Raw genomic sequence first — 20,687 nt, forward strand, 5'->3', positions numbered from 1 at the left:
TACCCAATTGGTGATCAGCAGATAATCACATGCTTCAGATTGAGGCTCAGGACGATCCCTGGCCCTGCCATAGCCACTGCTTCCAGACTTGTCTTTCCTAACTGACACCTGCCACAGATACAAAAGCAAAACCTTGTTCCCAGGAGGAAGTGACACAGTGTAGAATCAGTGACAGATAAAGGCACAACCAGAAACAATATCAACCAACACTGTAAGAAAACCCAACTTGTAATAACACATCTAACTAGTAGGTGGCACGCACAGAAAACGAATGTGGCACCACTCAGCCCTGGATGGAAAGGATACAGCCCACAGTAGCAACAACAAACCAGAAGGCGGAGCTCACACACACATACATGACAACCCTCAGTACAGCACAAATATTTACTCAAATTTGGAAAAATCACCATGGCAATGTGTGTCATTCACCTTGACACAAGTTTTCGTTACACTGTAGATCTCACAAAAAGTTTCTGACATTCAGACAAATCTGCCCCCACATCAATCACAAGATTTTACACCAAGGTACAAAGACTCACCAGTTCAGACCACATAGAAAACTTCTGACACTGGGACAGATTCCTCAACTTTGCTCAAACCTAGAATTACCATGGCAACACAAGCCACCAGGTTACATACACACAATCACACAAACATACACACACACACAAACACATCGTCTCAGAACTGCAATAATGGCTCCACATTTACCTCTACATAAGCTTGCATTACTTCCCTTATGCAAGCCCTCACACTGGGTCATTTGCATAAATTTGCATTCTTCCTTCACCTCATTTGCACATAGCACCTCACCATGAATATTCATTAGACTGCAGGATCTCATGCATATGTCCTCTCATTTATGACTATTCATAAGATCGTGAGCTCATTTGCACAAATTTGCATCTGCATGTAATCCTCTTTGTTCTTCTGGTCATTTGCATGCATTTGCATGTACTTTCCTTTGCTTTCATTCAGTTCTGCACACCTCACAGAAAGCTCAGTCAAAAATTCAGCACTCAGGGAAAATGTGGTAAGTTTAACAGTATTACCAACATAAAAACACAAATACCAGGATGACCTTTGCCAGTTTCGAGACCCTCCAGATGGGCAGTCCGATGCATCATGGGGAACTTCCCAAACAGTGTGCCAAAATGTTGTGTGAGGGAAATGTTTGTGATCCCCCAAAAGAGACACAGGAACCAATCACATGAAACTCACAGCAGTGTCTGTATCCTATTTGACCTAGCTTGGGCCCCCACAATGCACCACCATCATTAAGGATGGTTTAATAGTGGGGGAGCCACAAATGTATGTATATAGGGGAGAGGCTTTAAAGTGAGCAGAATGCATAGAATACATGTGCAAGCCTGTAATTGGAAAGCTACTGTAGCCTTTTACATAATTGGCTGCTGCTGGGAGTCATAGCATAAACTTAAGTTCTGCCCTCTGCCTTGGGGGTCATTAGGTAAGGGAAGGCCTGTCACCTGGGATGCAGTTTTGTTGGGGGAATAACCTGAGACACAGGTTTTGCTGAGGGTGTAACCTGGAAATGCTGTTCTTGTAGGGGATTAGACTGGAGCTAGGTTCAGGCTTTGTTGGAGGGCAACTTAGAAACATGCTAGGTGCCTGCCTGTGAGTTTACCCGAGTTCACACATAGGTCAGGTTCTCTAAAATGGAGTCTGAAGTTAAAAGATTTGGCTTCTCAGTGAGGAATGGAAAACTAGATGTTTTAGCTTCTATAGGCCAAGACCTGGCACCCCACTCACATGAAGATCAGATGACAGTAGATTCTTGTTATCTGGAAAATCACTGAAGAATTGATGGTTGTGTTCCATCCTTTGGGGTCATGGCCAGGCTGGTGGGGCGTTTTCCTGCATGCATATTACTAAATTTGCACGTTTTAACATTCATTTACATACATTTTGATATCATTACTATGTGCTTTGTTGGTGGGTGTGGCTTGGGTGTGTGTGGGGCCTAGATGTAGGCGAGGCATCAGCACAGTTTGCATGGGTGTGGCCATGTCTGGAAACCCTCAAGGTCTCTTGTCCCACACATAGACTCTCTGATTCACTGTTAGCCTCAGGAATCAGATTCTTTCTAGGAATCTTCACAAGAGCAGAGGACTGCAAGAAACACTTCCTTAGCATGCTCTTAGATCTCCTGAAGTGAAAGGGCAGCACTAACTAACTCTCCCCATTCTTAGCCTTGCAGAGCCACACTCTCCACCAAGTGCATGTGGACCCTGAGGCAGACTCTATCCAATCCAGCTAGTATTTAGGTTCCTCCCACCATTGCTTACCCAGATGACCCCATTTTCTTACCCAACTTCACAACCAGGAGGGTCTTCCCAATTGTATATGTCATCTGATGAGCCTAATCTACATTGTTATCCTAGATGAGAGGTGACAAAGCTGTTACTGACAATCAGTGATCCTGTGTCTGGTTATTGAACTCAAAAGTTCCTAGGATGGATGTGTACCAGTCTAAGACAATTATCATGCCTACCTCATGTTCCTGTCAATACATGTTTCCAGAATTTTCTCTCTTTGATTGGAAGTGATCCAGCACTCTTGCTTGGAAGGACAAAAGTCAAGTGTAGTGTGGGCTGGAGAGATGTGTTCTCCATTCAAAACATTTGTTGCAGTCTCAGAGGACTCAGGTGACAGCTACAATCCTCTTTAGCTCGAATTCTGGTGGAATCTTATGCCTACTTCCATGTAAGTGTCTGTGTATGTGTTTGTTTGTGTCAGTGTGTGTGTGTGTGTGTGTGTGTGTGTGTATGAGAGAGAGAGAGAGAGAGAGAGAGAGAGAGAGAATGAGCATGTGTGTTTGTGTGTGTCTGTGGTTGTATGTGTTAGGGTGTGTTTCTGTGTGTGTGTGTGTGTGTGTGTGTGTGTGAGTGTGTGTATGCACATGAGTATGTCTGTGCTTGGGAATTTCATATTCTTCCTTCCCATGATGTGATAGACCAAGGGATACTAAAGGGACAGATATTTCAAAGCCACAGAGGATAATATGTACGGCAGATTTTCTCATCCCCCAGCATGCTCAATGGATATTAATATAATCCATACCTCACACACAATATTCATTCCAATCAGCATCTTAGGTTTTCTTAAAGGGTACATTTCATGGGATGCAGGTCCTCTGGTTTGCATAGCCACCACACACACCTGAACCACCTTCCTTACCTAATTTGAAGAAATATTTGTATGGCAATGTTTCTTAAATTCCTGTATTTAGCCTTTCCCATTCTTCAGGTTTCTCACAAATTCTCCTGCCTTTCCATGAAAGTAGCACTGGGCTGTATTGGCAAGATGAATATGAATGGACTGGGACTGTAGTCACATGTGAGAGAATATCTGTACTTTTTGGTGTTCGCACAATGGATACTCCTACATTTTAAAACTAACCAAAGGGGTGATATCGAAAGAGAAGCAGTTCTGATGTTGCAAAGAGGGGTTATTCTAAGAAGGCAAAATGAAACTAAAGAGATGACAAAGATCCTGAAAAAAGACAGTCATCAAAGGCAGTGTCTATGGAAGGGTTCTCTTATGCTAGTGGGGTAACAACCAAAATACACAAAAATCAGACAGTTAGAACTTTTTTAATTACTATTCAGAATGTAGTTAAGAACATAATTAAGACAGTGTTACACTTTTTATAGGAAGAAAACAGTCACGTGTACAAACTAAAAGTGAATGTCATAATTTTTATCGGCTGTTAGATGTCTAATTTTTGGTCTTCTTGTAAGGCCACTAGTTTGGTGGAAACCAATGAGGAATTTTGCACTAACCTGGATAAGTTTATATTCAACTGCTATGTTTCCTTTATTACAACTTTGTGTGATATATGAACAATTAAATTTTGAAAAAATATTCTTAGCATCAATAGTAACATGTTTATGTTTAGTTGGGTGAAAGGAACTTTTAATATGAGTTGGTCTATATTCCAGAGCCCTTCACAAAAGGATATAACTTGACCCAATTCTTTTCTTCTTGAGATAACTGCATGAAGAACATGTAATTGCTTTATTATAAGACAAGCTAGTTGAAGTTCAAGGACATGAGATAGGACACATGAATAATTCTGCAAATCTGTGAGTTTGATGACAGAAGCTCCTGCATCATATTTAAATCAGGCAGCAGGCATGATTGGTGTAACGGGGGACACAGCCTATTAGTGAGAAGTGCTCCTTGATAACGTGATGGTGTTCTATATGTGGTAAATATACCTTTAAGTTTTGGCCTCTTTATTTAATAAGATTGATCAGTTTTCCCCAGTTGTATATGGACACTGCTGTGCTGAAGTAAGCCAAGGTCTGTTCTTTCATCTGGGATATTGAGAAACATCTGTACATGACAAAGAGAATCAAGATTGAGAATTATTTTCTAAATAACAATTCCAAAGACTGACCAGAAATTTTGAGGACTTCTGCACTTTCACTTGTTGAAGAGAAACACTGTATTCTGAAAGTGATCATATATTCTATATACCTTAAGATTATATATTTATCTTAAGATTATATATTTATATATAATTGACACTGTTTATGTTCTGTTAAGGCCTATCAAAATTTCATGTCTATGTTATCACTTGATCTTCTCAAAAATCTATGTATCTTCAAGCTTTCGTTTGTACTATTTTCCCTCTTAGTGAACAATACTTGCTTGGACTGCGTGTGACTACCCTTGGAAGATCTGTGTGAATCAACCCTGTGTTTTTACTCAGCTCAGTGTAAACTGGACACAGGATAGAATTAAACTTAAATTATAGCCAGTTTGTTATAAATGTTTATATGAGGACAGAGACTTTAATCCCATATATATTTCCCATAAGTCTTATAATCTAAGTGCCTTAAATACCTCTATTTATTTGGAATTACCAAACGCTTGTGCATATTTTTTCTTCTCTTTTTCAAAATTTCCATTGTAATCTATTTATCAATCCTGTATTAAAACCATGTCCATCTTTAAATCCTTCTAAAAATTTCTAAATGTTAATACCATATGATACAATAGGGTCAACAAATAAATCCACAATGTATTGAGATAATATTTATTCAGGGGTGCGGAATAAGCAATTTATATTCCCTCTTTCTACATTCTCAATGGCATCACATTTTAAAAATATCATAGCTCATCAAAGGAAAAAAAGTGAAATTATTGGTTTTCCCTACAGAAAATTGAAAAAGTGTTTCTCTTTTTTATAGGTTTATTTGTTTATTTCATGTATGTGAGCATATTGTTGCTGTCTAGAGACAGTGCAGGATAGGGCATACGATCCCATCACTGATGTTAGTGATCCATCCTGTGTTTTCTGAAAATTGAACTCAGAACCTTTAGAAGAGCAGCCAGAGCTCTTAACTGCTGATCATTCTCTCCAACCCTGAGAAACTGTTTCTTATGAGACTGTAATTATCCTACAATCTGTACATCAAAAATAATTTACTCAGGATGTCTTTAGACTAATTCACATTACCTAACTAATTATTCCCCCTAAAAATTATACAAATACTGGCCACCCATGCACACTCATTTCATAGAGATTTAATAACTTTTAAGAAGACCTGCTGTGATTATATTAATTCAAGGGAGCTGAAGGTATGAAAATGGTTGTTTAATTTAGACAATAAGATACAAGCCCTGTGCTGCTCTTTCTTCCTTAGTATATTTATTGGTTTTTAATGAGGCCTTTTGTGATATAAATATTGTTTAATTTACAAAAGTGTTTATGTCCGAATAAACATTTACATATACATATTTATACATACATATTTATATATGTTTCATTTAAACATATACATATTTATATATGTTTCATTTTCGAAAGCACATATATATTATTCTTATATTGTGTGAAAAAGTGTGCGATAAGAATAATATCTCCTGATGAGTCTCGGCGGCGGCGGCGGCGGCTGCAGCAGTAGCTGGTCCAGCTGAAGGGCCATCAGCGGTGGAACCAAGGCGACACAGGGTCCAGTTAGGCCCTGCGCCCACGAACACTGACCTTCGCTGACCAGCCGGGCGGCAAGCAGCTGCGGTTCTGAGGAGCCTTTCGCTGCACGGAAGCCACTTCAGAACTCGGCTTCCCGCCAGTCAGGAGAGACTCACCTCCATCTTGATTCCGGGCTCCAGAGATCGGACAGACTAAGGTACACAAACATAATCCTAGGCCCAACACCGCAGGGGTCTGAGCCTGACGGGCGTTGGCCTGCACCCAGGCCCTGGGCTGTTCGAGTGGCCATCGGGGTGCCAACCCAGCCAGGAGTTTTTTTTACCCTGGCCGGCGCACAAGCCGCCATTTTGCCTACAGGACCCAGAGTGCTCGGGAGGGCAGAGACTGCTAACAAGCGTAGCCTGAGGCTAACAAAACGGGGGTCTAGGCCCCAAAAGGCACAGGACTGACCCCAAGAACTGGGCGGCTTGGTGGGCCATCTGTGTGTCAACCCGCCCAGGAGGTTATTAGCACAACAGACTCTCCCGGTGCTTTCGGGGAGCGCGGACGGGAACGCCCGCCATCCGGGTCACCTGGTGGACCCAAATAACAGTCATAGTCCTAGGAGAACTTTGCTCGGACCTTGGCCTCCCAGGCTTTTGCCTGGACTCAGGGCCTGGGCGACAAGGCTAACCTAGTGTGCGCCAGCCCTGTTGGGGAAATCGGCTGCCCAGCGGAGTGAGCGGAACACAGGGGAGGTCACAGCAGCATACACCTTCGGAGCTCCCTGGGGGTGCACACGGGTTCCATCTGGTCCACAGACACAATCTGGGGCAAGGCCTCAGGCAGAAGCCCTCAGGTCAACTCTCTCCACTTCAGATCAGCCTGGGTGGCCTCACCACATCTCCAGGTCCCTCAAGAGGCTAGTGGGGGCTTCCGGGTGGCTAGCTGGGAGAAGTCGGTGTGCTCCAATAAATCCTGCGGGCCCCAGCGGGAGCCTTCAGGTGCCTGCGGGCCCCAGCGGGAGCCTTCAGGTGCCTGGGATCTGAACAGCCTGGACAACAGCACCCTGTCTACAGGCAGTGCAGGGTGTAAGCTGTGTACCAGAGGCCAACGGGGAAGGGGCAGCTTGCACTGGTGAGTCCAGCACTGACAAGACCAAGTAACACCAGTGAGAGCTAGATGGCAAAAGGCAAACGCAGGAACGTCACTAACAGAAATCAAGGCAATATGGCAACATCTGAACCCAGTTCTCCTCTACCAGCAAGTCCTGGATACCCCATCACACCAGTAAAACAAGATTTGGATTTAAAATCACTGGTCATGATGCTGGTACAGGAACACATGAAGGACATTCAGGAGAAAATGGATCAAAAGTTAGAAGCCCTTGCAAGGGAAACACAAAAATCATTGAAAGAAATCCAGGAGAATACAAAAGCCATCAAGGAGGAAATGCAAAAAACACTTAAAGAAATACAGGAGAACTTTGGCCAACAGGCTGAGGTCATGAAAGACGAAACACAAAAATCTCTTAAAGAAATACAGGAGAACTTTGGTCAACAGGCTGAGGTCATGAAAGAAAAAACACAAAAATCTCTTAAAGAATTACAGGAAAGCACAAACAAGCAAGTGAAGGAGCTAAGCAAAACCATCCAGGATCTAAAATCAGAAGTAGAAACAACTAAGAAAACTCAAAAGGAGACAACTTTGGAGATAGAAAGCCTTGGGAAGAAATCAGGGGACAGAGATGCAAATATCAACAACAGAATACAAGAAATAGAAGAAAGAATCTCAGATGCTGAAGATTCCATAGAAACCATGGACTCAACAGTTAAAGAAAATGCAAAATGCAAAAAGCTTGTAACCCAAAATATCCAGGAAATCCAGGACACAATGAGAAGACCAAACCTAAGGATTATAGGCATAGATGAGAGTGAAGATTTACAACTTAAAGGGCCAGCAAATATCTTCAATAAAATTATGGAAGAAAACTTCCCTAACCTAAAGAGAGAGATGCCCATGAATATACAAGAAGCCTACAGAACTCCAAACAGACTGGACCAGAACAGAAATACTTCCAGTCACATAATAATCAAAACACCAAATGTTCTAAACAAAGAAAGAATATTGAAGGCAGTAAGAGAAAAAGGCCAAGTAACATAAAAAGGAAGACCTATCAGAATCACAGCAGACTTTTCACCTGAGACTATGAAGGCTAGAAGGCCCTGGGCAGATCTCATGCAGACTCTAAGAGAACACAAATGCCAACCAAAACTACTATATCCAGCAAAACTCTCAATCACCATAGATGGAGAAACTTAGATATTTCACGACAAAAGCAAGTTTACCCAATATCTATCCACAAACCCAGCCCTAAAAAGGATAATAGGAGGACAACACCAATACAAGGAGGGAAACTTCACCCTGAAAAAAGCAAGATAGTAACCTTTCATCAAACCCAAAAGAAGTTAAGTAATCAAATTTAAAAAATAACGTCAAAAATGATAGGAAGTAACAATCACTATTCCTTAATATCTCTTAACATCAATGGACTCAATGCCCCAATAAAAAGACACAGACTAACTGACTGGATACGTAAACAGGACCCTACATTTTGCTGCTTACAGGAAACACACCTCAGGGTCAAAGACAAACACTACCTTAGAGTAAAAGGCTGGAAGACAATTTTACAAGCAAATGGTCTCAGGAAACAAGCTGGAGTAGCCATTTTAATATCAGATAAAATTGACTTTCAACCCAAAGTCATCAAAAGAGACTCTGAGGGACACTTCTTGCTGGTCAAAGGAAAAATACAACAAGAAGAACTCTCAATCCTGAACATCTATGCTCCAAATGCAAGGGCACCCTCTTTCATAAAAGAAACTTTATTAAAACTCAAAGCAAACATTGCACCTAACAAAATAATTGTGGGTGACTTCAACACTGCACTTTCCTCAATGGACTGATCAGGAAAACAGAAACTAAACAAGGACACAATAAAACTAATTGAAGCTTTGGACCAATTAGATTTAACTGATATATATAGAACATTCTATCCTAAAACAAAAGAATATACCTTTTTCTCAGCACCTCATGGTACCTTCTCCAAAATCAACCATATAATTGGTCACAAGACAGACCTCAACAAATATAAGAAGATAGAACTAATCCCATGCCTCCTATCTGATCACTATGGAATAAAAGTGGTCTTCAATAGCAACAGAAACAGCAGAAAACCCACATACACGTGGAAATTGGACAATACTCTACTCAATGATACCTTGGTCAAGGAAGAAATAAAGAAAGAAATAAAGACTTTTTAGAACGCAATGAAAATGAAAACACAACATACCCAAATCTATGGGACACAATGAAAGCAGTGCTAAGAGGAAAACTCATAGCCCTGAGTGCCTCCAAAAAGAAAATGGAGAGAGCATACATTACCAACTTAATGACACACCTGAAAGCCCTAGAACAAAAAGAAGCAATTTCGCCCAGGAGGAGTAGAAGGCAGGAAATCATCAAACTCAGGGCCGAAATCAATCAAGTAGAAACAAAGAGAACCATACAAAAAATCAACAAAACCAGGAGCTGGTTCTTTGAGAAAATCAACAAGATAGATAAACCCTTAGCCAGACTGACCAAAGGGCACAGAGAAAGTATCCAAATTAACAAACTTAGAAATGAAAAGGGAGACATAACAACGGAAACTGAGGAAATCCAAAAAATCATCAGATCCTACTACAAGAGCCTGTACTCAACACAACTGGAGAATCTGGAGGAAATGGACAATTTCCTTGACAGATACCAAATACCAAAATTAAATCAGGACCAACTAGACCATCTGAACAGTCCCATAAAGCCTAAAGAAATAGAAGGAGTCATAGAAAGTCTTCCAACCAAAAAAAGCACAGGACCAGATGGTTTCAGTGCAGAATTCTACCAGACCTTCAAAGAAGAGTTAACACCAATACTCTTCAAACTATTCCACAAAATAGAAACAGAAGGAACACTACCCAATTCCTTCTATGAAGCCACAATTACGCTGATACCAAAGCCACACAAAGATCCAACAAAGAAAGAGAACTTCAGACCAATTTCCCTTATGAACATCGATGCAAAAATACTCAATAAAATTCTTGCCAACCTATTCCAAGAACACATCAAAACGATCATCCACCATGATCAAGTAGGCTTTATCCCGGGAATGCAGGGTTGGTTCAATATACGGAAATCCATCAATACAATCCACTACATAAACAAACTCAAAGAACAAAACCACATGGTCATTTCATTGGATGCTGAAAAAGCATTTGACAAAATTCAGCATCCTTTCATGCTTAAAGTCTTGGAGAGAACAGGAATTCAAGGCCCATACCTAAACATAGTAAAAGCAATATACAGCAAACCGGTAGCCAACATCAAACTAAATGGAGAGAAACTTGAAGCAATCCCACTGAAATCAGGGACCAGACAAGGCTGCCCCCTTTCTCCTTATCTTTTAAATATTGTACTTGAGGTACTAGCTCGGGCAATTTGACAACATAAGGAGGTCAAAGGGATACAAATTGGAAAGGAGGAAGTCAAACTATCATTATTTGCAGACGACATGATAGTCTACCTAAGTGACCCAAAAAACTCCACTAGAGAGCTCCTACAGCTGATAAACAACTTCAGCAAAGTGGCAGGTTATAAAATCAACTCAAGCAAATCAGTGGCCTTCCTATACTCAAAGGATAAGCAGGCTGAGAAAGAAATTAGGGAAATGACCCCCTTCACAATAGCCACAAACAGTATAAAGTATCTTAGGGTGACTCTTACCAAACATGCGAAAGATCTGTATGACAAGAACTTCAAGACTCTGAAGAAGGAAATGGAAGAAGACCTCAAAAAATGGGAAAACCTCCCATGCTCATGGATCGGTAGAATCAATATAGTTAAAATGGCCATTTTGCCTAAAGCACTATACAGATTCAATGCAATACCCATCAAAATCCCAACTCAATTCTTCACAGAGTTATAAAGAGCAATTATCAAATTCATCTGGAACAACAAAAAACCCAGGATAGCTAAAACTATTCTCAGCAACAAAAGAAAATCTGTGGGAATCAGTATCCCTGACCTCAAGCAATACTACAGAGCAATAGTGTTAAAAACTGCATGGTATTGGTACAGTGACAGGCAGGAGGATCAATGGAACAGGATTGAAGATCCAGAAATGAACCCACACACCTATGGCCACTTGATCCTCGACAAAGAGGCTGAAAACATCCAATGGAAAAAAGATAGCCTTTTCAACAAATGGTGCTGGTTCAACTGGAGGTCAGCATGCAGAAGAATGCGAATTGATCCATCCTTGTCTCCTTGTACTAAGCTCAAATCCAAATACATCAAGGACCTCCACATAAAGCCAGACACTCTGAAGCTAATAGAAAAGAAACTGGAGAAGACCCTTGAGGACATCGGTACAGGGAGAAAGTTTCTGAACAGAACACCAATAGCGTATGCTCTAAGAGCAAGAATTGACAAATGGGACCTCATAAGGTTACAGAGTTTCTGTAAGGCAAAGGACACCATCAAGAGGACAAATCGGCAACCAACAAATTGGGAAAAGATCTTCACCAATCCTACATCAGATAGAGGGCTAATATCCAATATATATAAAGAACTCAAGAAGTTAGACTCCAGAAAACCGAACAACCCTATTAAAAAATGGGGTACAGAGTTAAACAAAGAATTCTCACCTGAAGAACTTCGGATGGTGCAGAAGCATCTTAAAAAATGCTCAACTTCATTAGTCATTAGGGAAATGCAAATCAAAACAACCCTAAGATTTCATCTTACACCAGTCAGAATGGCTAAGATTAAAAATTCAGGAGACAGCAGGTGTTGGAGAGGGTGCGGAGAAAGAGGAACACTCCTCCACTGCTGGTGGGGTTGCAAATGGGTACAACCACTCTGGAAAGCAGTCTGGCGGTTCCTCCGAAAACTGGGCACCTCACTTCCAGAAGATCCTGCTATACCACTCCTGGGCATATACCCAGAGGATTCCCCACCATGTAATAAGGATACATGCTCTACTATGTTCATAGCAGCCCTATTTATAATTGCCAGATGCTGGAAAGAACCCAGGTATCCCTCAACAGAAGAGTGGATGCAAAAAATGTGGTATATCTACACAAAGGAGTACTATTCAGCCATTAGAAACAATGAATTCATGAAATTCTTAGGCAAATGGATGGAGCTAGAGAACATCATACTAAGTGAGGTAACCCAGACTCAAAAGGTGAATCATGGTATGCACTCACTAATAAGTGGTTATTAACCTAGAAAACTGGAATACCCAAAACATAATCCACACATCGAATGAGATATAAGAAGAAAGCAGGAGTGGTCCCTGGTTCTGGAAAGACTCAGTGAAACAGTATTTGGCAAAACCAGAACGGGGAACTGGGAAGGGGTGGGAGGGAGGACAGGGGAAGAGAAGGGGGCTTACGGGACTTTCGGGGAGTGGGGGGGGTGCTAGAAAAGGGGAAATCATTTGAAATGTAAATAAATTATATCGAATAAAAAAATAGAGAAAAAAAAAGAATAACATCTCCTGGTATAGGAGAATAAAACTCTTTTTTTCGTTTATTTTTGTTGTTTTTTTGGGACCTAAATTCTCTGTATAGCACTGGCTGTACTGGAACACACTCTATAGACCAGGGTGACTTCAAACTCAGAAATCCACCTGCCTCTCCCTCCCAAATCCTGGGATTACAGCCCAACAGAGAACAAAACTTGTTAAAACTTATTTAGAACCCTCAGGGGTAGAGACCATGCTGTGTACTAGAATTGGGACACGGTTCACTGTGACAAGATTTGTACATTTACACATATCATGTCCTTAAAAGTCTACGTTAAAATTTAAATATATATCCTCTTATTACTTATTCCAAATAAAGATTCAGGCACATATTCATTTCATATTTATTTTATCTGTGAATATTTATTGATTGAATAAATTTTTGTCTTTTCATATCAAATTATAAGCTTTCTTTATTATGCCTAAAATTAACTTAATCAAAGTTAGCAAGTTTACTATATGTTTGACCTATTTGGCATTAAGAAAATGATGTGAAAAAGAAACAACGATCCCATGTGTATATTGGAAAAATATATAATAAAAATTAAATTACATTAAGCCATGAATTTGTGTTTATTTCTTGTCTGGGATTATTTTTCATTATTTTATTGTCATGTGAAAAATTCACATAGAGATATTTAGTAAGCATATTTTAAGTTTGGAGAGAAAGAAAACCATACATATCTAGAGTAGAAGAATTCTGAAGGCCTTTTTATCTCAGAGGAAAATTAGCTGCATAAATGACTGACCGTGAGTCTCAGCATAAGGTAGCACAATTATTCTTTGCTGACAGCAATCTGTCTTGCCCTTGGCAGCTTATCCGGTGATTATCTATAGGGTTTATTGAATATCAAAGCCTTCACTACCTTTGTTAGTATGCAAGTTTTGGAATTATATGTGTGGATAAACTTTTAGGATCTTTTGAGAAGCCATTAAATAAGTAAGCTTTTAGAATAAGAATAAATCAAAACATTAAGATATAAAATGAGTAACTTATGGGTCTGATATTTTGTGTAATAGGGACACTGTTAATTCAGTGAGACCATCAAGAATAATTATGGCCACCATTTTATATTGTATCATCTGGTTAAATTTACTAAAGCTGTGGTGAAGACACATGGCCCATGTGATATTTATGATATCATTACCAAAGAAGGGCACCAAGGCCCATGATTTTATCCATCTTATGATGATTCCCAAGTGAAACTGAGAACAACCAAAGCAGTAGCAGTTTTCTCTTGTATTTGGACTGATCCCCATGATAATATGAAGATATTTCCCATCTGAGAATTATAGGTTCTTGGATAACTTATTTTCTATTTTCATTGGGGCAGAAAAGGTTTTGATATTATAAAAAATAAGTGCTAGGAATGCTGATAAGTGAAAAGATAGGAGCTGAGGTCCCATAGCACAACATACAAAATCTTTGACCTAATCCTGAGAATTATCCTCACCCTGACATTTCTTCTTTGTGTAACAGGGATACTATTGACTCAGTGGGATCATCAAAAATAATGATGGTCACCTAAACCTGACCCTGACCCTGTGACTTATCCTAAATCTCTAGCCATATTTTAACACCTTAATTTCCCGAGCATCCAAACCCTAAAAACACTTATCCTGATCTTAACCATAACCCTCTAATCCACTAACGCTATCTTTAACCCTGGTTACTGTAGGAGATATTTCTTAATTATACTATTTGAAGTGAGAAACTCTTTCTCAATTGTGGTCTTTTGAGATGTTCTGATCCACATTTTACTTAGGCTATAGGTACTTTTTGCAACCTACATATAGAATGGTCACGAAAAGGTAGTTCATTGTTTTTTTTTTTTTTTTTTTTTTTTTTTTTTTTTTTTTTTTTTTTTTTTTGTTCTTCTACTACTTTATTTTACAAAACAAATATGATTTGTTTGTTTTTTTAAAAAACTGGCATTAGGAAGTGCTTATTTATTACGTATACAGGTATACGTTGAAGATCAAATGTAATATCCTGCCACATGAAATTAACCAGTCCTTTACTTTTCTAACATCCCTTGACTGACAGCCTTTATTGGGACATTCTATTAACTACCTTTTTTATACACATAGAGAGGAGGCAGCTAGGTAAAAAGGTGACTTAGTGCCATCCTTACTTCAGAAGATGAACACATCTGTTGATACATGGTGTGCAGTTACTGATCTAGTAAATGCCTTTTTGTCACTATATCTCCATTAACATCAACAGAAGTAATTTGCTTTATTTACCATTGACAGTAGTATACCTTTACAGTTTTGCCTTGAGGATATACTATGTTTTCAGCCCTTTGTAAAAACTAAGGTAGAAGGGATTTTGATCATCTGTTTCTTCGAATAAATACAGTATTAGTGACCTAACGTGCACAATATATAGAATTTATCTAGTGAGCACAAGGTGTCACTTAATTTGGACTCATGGGTAACCCTTAAGGGCATCAGAGGACTGAAAATAAATCCAACGAAAATTTAGTAGCCTTATAATTTAGTAATATGCTTAGGAATCTAGTAGTATAGTTTACACAGAGACATTAATTCCAAGGTGGAAGATAAGGCATTGCACTTGGCCACTCCCACCACTAAGAATGAAGCACAGCAGTTAGTGTGCATATCAGGACTCTGGAGAAACCATAATGATCACTTGGATTTGGTACCCCAGCCAGTATTCCAAGGAGCCCAGAAAGCTGCAAGCTTTCTGTTGGGGGCTAAAAACAGGAGAAGGCTCTGTAACAGGACCAGGATGCTGTTTGGGCTGCTCTACCAGTTTCATGGTCATATAGGAATGTTGTTTGGAACATTTGGCAGGTCCTTTTAGTTAACCATATGTTTTGTGTATTGCACCAATTCTCTACCATCCTCACATCAATCCCACTATGTTCCCTTTTAAAGACATGTCTTGGCCTCCTTTTCTACGTTAGTGGAAATTGACCAAGTTGAACCGGGGGAATGTTAGTGATCCACATAAAAGATACACACAGGAGCTGATCATACGCAAATCAAAGCAGGGTCTTTATTCTATTAGAGCTAGTTCAGGCCTGCTCCCTCAATGCACCACCATCACACATGATGGTTTTGATGGTGGGGAAGACTCAGATAGGAGCAAGGCTTTATAGTAAACAGCAAGCATGGAGTACTTGTACAAGCATTGTAGTGGTTATTCCTGGTTGTCAACTTGACTATATCTGGAATGAACTACAGTCTAGAATTGGAAGGCTCACCTATGATCCTAATTTGGAGGCTCAGAGATATAAGTTTCTGACCTGGATCTTGGCATGGAGACCTTGAAGCATAGTGGCTAAGACAAGGAGGTCTCTGAGTTCAAGATCATTTGGGATTAAAGGCATGGATGCACACATATTTAATCTGGGCCGCATCCTCTGCTGGAGACCCACACGTCTTTAATCTGGGCTACACCCTCTGCTGGAGACCTACAGCCTTTAATCTGGGCTACACCCTCTGCTAGAGATCTATATAAGGACATTGGAAGAAGGAAGATTCTCTCTCACTCTTCCTTGCCTGCTTGCCTCGTGGAACTGAGAAACTGCTAGAACCTTGGACTTCCTCCCCAGCTCCTGCTGAACATTGTTGGGGAGTTGGACTATAGACTGTATGTAAGTCACTGACAAATTCCCTAACTATATAAAGGCTATCCATATGTTCTGTGACTCTAGAGAACCCTAACTAATACAAGCATGTAATTTCTAAAGAGGTTGAGACCTTTAACATAATTGGCTTGTGTTGGAAGTCATTTCATAAACTTATTTTCTGATTTCTTAATTTCTTAATTTTTCCCCTCTTCATAAGTGGTCATTAGGCAAGAGGTGAGCATGTAATTTGGTGATGCAGGTTTGTTGGGGGATTAACCTGGAGACCAAAGCTAAGCTCAAGTTTTGTTGGGGGACAACTTGGAAACTAATCTAGTGAACAGCCTGCTCATTTACCTGTGTTGAAACGTAAATCAGGTTCTCTAAAATGGAGTCTGAAGTTAAAAGATTTGGCTTCTCAGTGAGAAATGAAAAACCAGATGTTTTCTCTTTTGTAGGTCAAGACCGGCTACCCCCACTCACATAAAGATCAGATGACAGTAAATTTTTCTTAATCCGTGATTTTATGGCACCAGTCTGAGACCCACAAAGTTTCTCTTCCCACATATTGATTCAATGCCAGCCTCAGAAATCAAATTCTTTCTGGGGATCTTCACAAGATCAGAGTACTGCAAGAAAAACTTCCTCAGCATGCTCTGAGATCTCCTGCAGTAAAAGAGCAGTGCTAACCAACCCTCTCCATTCTTAGCATTGCAGAGACACACTCTCCTCCAGGTGCATGTGGACCCTGAGGCAGGCTCTGTCCACTCCAGGTGGTAGTAAGATTAATCCCACCATTACCTAACCAGATGTTCCCCATTCTCTTAACCACCTTCGCAGCCCAGAAGGTCTTCTCAACTGTCTACACCATCTGATGGGCCTAATCTGCACTGATATCCTAGATGAGAGGTGACAAATCTGTTGCAAACTGACAATCACTGATCCTGTAGCTGATTCCAGAACTCAAAAGATCCTAGCATGGATGTGTAGCAGCCTAAGACAATTAGAATGCCAACCTCATGTTCCTGTTACTACAGGTTTCCAGAATTTTCTCTCTTTTATTGGGAGTGATCCAGCACACTTACTTGGTAGGACAAAAGTCAAATGTAGTGTGGGCAGGAGAGATGTGTTCTCCATTAAGAACATTTGTTGCAGTCTCAGAGGATTCACATGACAGCTACAAACCTCTTTAATTTGAATTCTCATGGAATCTGACGCCTGATTCTGGACTCTGTGGCAATTGTATGCATGTGGGACAAATACATTCAGCAGTCAGAACACACATGCATTTTCTTTTTAAAATTATCTTATTAAAATGATATGATTTTAATTGTTCTATTTAACTGTTCATTCATGTCTACATTGCCAGTGTAGTTTCCATCATGTGCACTGTTCCTCAGGAGACACTTCTCTTGAACTCCGATTTAATTAAGATAGATATTGATAGGAATGGAAATTTGTAGAGGTTTTTAAATTGTTTTGGTTTTTCATATTTTGTTTTGTTTTGCTTCTTTGTGTTTTTTTTAATTTTTTGTTTTATTTATTTATTTATTTATTTTGGGGGGGAGTTATTTATTTATTTTTCTTTTTTGACTTTCATTTTCTTTATTTTTTGGTATTTTTTTATTTTTTGTTTTGTTTTTTGATTTGTTTTTGTTTTTTTTTTTCTTAATTGATTCTTTGTTTTCCATTCTTAGTTTTTTGATTCTTTGAGTTTTTTATTTTTAATTTTTTATTCAGTTTTGGTTTTTTATTTATTTTTTATTTTTGTTATTTATTTATTTATTTATTTAGTTTTTGTTTTATGAGACAAGGCTTCTCTGTATAGCACTAGTTGTTCAGGAATTCACTCTGTAGACAAGGATGGGCTTAAACTCAGAAATCCCCCTGCCTCCACCTCCCAAGTTATAGGATTAAAGGTTTGCATCACCACTGCCTGGTGAGTTTTTATTGAATGTGTGCAAAGACATGGTCTGATCCACAACTACTTTACAATTAGACTTAATGTTCATGTTTATATCCCTAGAACCCAGGAGTTGGAGCAGAAAGGAAACCATTGTAATATATCTTCAGACAGGGCACAATGAGTTTGAGATCATCCTAAATCACAGAGCATCACTAAATACATATAGTGAGAACTGCACACAGGCCTTTCCTAACATGAAATGGTGACACGTCTCACATGGCTTCTCTATGATCCTCTTTCCTTCTTTCTTTTTGGCATGAACTTTATTTTAATATTTTTGTAATGATAGTAGTGTTCAAATATCCTGAACTTTCTGGAGTTAACATACAATTTTTATACCTATCCTGATTTAAACCAAATGGCTCCTAATCTATAAAGTTCTTTAACATACGCAAAAGGAGAGAAAACTTTTTGAAATTGTGGTTTAGTGCATATCTCAGGACGATCTTTTATAAAATAGATAAAGCACCTGAATAAAGACAAGTTCCTAATATGATAGTAACTTTTATTTGTGTGTGTGTGTGTGTGTGTTTTCCATGTCTGTGTTGAGTGTGTTCCTGTGTTCTCTCTCTCTACTCTGTCTGTTTATCCAATCTTTCTATCTGCATGCCTGTGTGGGTGTGTTTGTATGTCTGTGTGTATGATTGTGTTTATGTGTGCATATGTGTGTGTTTGTATGAGCCAGGGTGTGTGTGTTCATGCACATGTATGTGTGTGTGTGTGTATGCTTTTGAGGATCCTGTACTTGGAAATTTTAGAGTCTTTCTTTACATGATGTGATAGACCAAGGGATATTAAAGGGAGAGATATATCAAAGCCACAGACGATTATATATAAAGCAGATTCATTCCCCAGCATGCTGACTGTATCTGCATATAATCTGTAATTCACACAGAATATTAGTTCCAATCAGCATCTTAGGTTTTCTTCAAGGGTCCGTTTCATGGAATGCAGATCCTCTGGTTTGCATGGACACGACACACACCTGAACACCTTCATTACCTAATTTGGAGAAATGGTTGTATGGCAATATGTATTACATTCTTGTATTTAGCCTTTCCCATTCTTCAGGTTTCTCACAAATTCTCCTGCCTTTCCATGAAAGCAGAAGTGGGGAAGCTGTGAAAAGATGGATATAATTGGGCTGGTACTGCAGTCATGTGTGAGAAGATACCTGTACTTTTTTGGTGTTTGTACAATGAATCCTCCTACATTTTATACTGACCAAAGCGGTGATATAAAAAGAGCAGCAGTTACGATGACTCAGAGGAGAGTCCCTCTAAGGAGGCAAAATGAAACTAAACACATGACAAAGAGTCTGATAAAAAGACAGTCATCAAGGACCACATGCATGGAAGGATTCTATTAGGCAAGTGGAGTAACCACCACAACACACAAAAGTCAGACAGTTAGGATTATTATAATTTCTATTCAGTATGTAGTTAACAACATAAATAGGGCAGTGTTACACTTGCTATAGGAAGAAAACACTCAAGTGTACAATCTAAAAATGAATGTCATTGTTTGTGGTGGGTGTTAGAAGACTGATTTTTGGCCTTCTTGTAAGGCCAGTAGTTTTATGGAAACAACTGAGGAATTTTGCACGAAGCAGGATAAGATTATACTCAGCCAATGTATGTCTCCTATTACAACTTTGTGTGATATATGAACAATTAAATTTTGAGAAAATTATATTAGCATCATTATTACCACATTTATGTTTAATAAGGTGAAATTAGCTTCTACTACAGAGGTCACACATTTATCTGGAGGGTCTCTAGTAGGGGAAAGCCAAGGCACTCAAATCCTCTTTCACTCTCACAGACTACAAATGCAAATCTTTGGTATAAACTGTATAGACACCAGGAAGAGACTTGTTTGTCATCCCCTGGAGTGATTTCTCTGTTTCAGATTTCCCCACAGTCGAGGAAAGCAGAGCTTGCTCAGCAGCTTGGGTGTCATGAGGCACAGCCTGGCCAGACAGCCAACTCTGCTTTTTTTAGTACTCTATCTAGGAGAGAGAGGTCTGAACCCTGGTGGCTAGTGGCAACTCTATGCTTACCTACCCCACAAAAAAGATGGGGAAGAGAAAGAAGTGGGAACCAAAAACTCGAAGAAAGCACAGAGATAACATGGGTGGGTTGTTGCCTCTATTTTTTCATTGGGGTTCGTGTCTGGATACAGGAAGTGGTCGTGTCAAGTTCCATACTGCCAATGTAGTGAGTCACAGCTAAGGTCACCCCTATTGATTCTTGAGCGCCTCCCTTGTCCCTGGTTAGGTATCATCCTGGAGATAGCCACCACCACCTCATCCCTATCAGCTGCAGATTTCCATTCATTTGCATGGCCATCTGGGCATTTCTCCTGTCCTTCCCCATACCTGATCTCTCACCCCTTCCAAGTTCCCTGCCTCCATCTACCTCCTATGACTATTTTATTCCCTCTACTAAGTGAGATTGAAGCTTCCTTACTTGGGCCTTTATTCTTGTTTAGCTTCTGTGGGTCTGTGGAGTGTAATGTGGTACCTGCATTTTCTGCTAATATCCACTT

Source organism: Apodemus sylvaticus, chromosome 20 (assembly GCF_947179515.1).
Source record: "Apodemus sylvaticus chromosome 20, mApoSyl1.1, whole genome shotgun sequence".
Taxonomy (NCBI): domain Eukaryota; kingdom Metazoa; phylum Chordata; class Mammalia; order Rodentia; family Muridae; genus Apodemus; species Apodemus sylvaticus.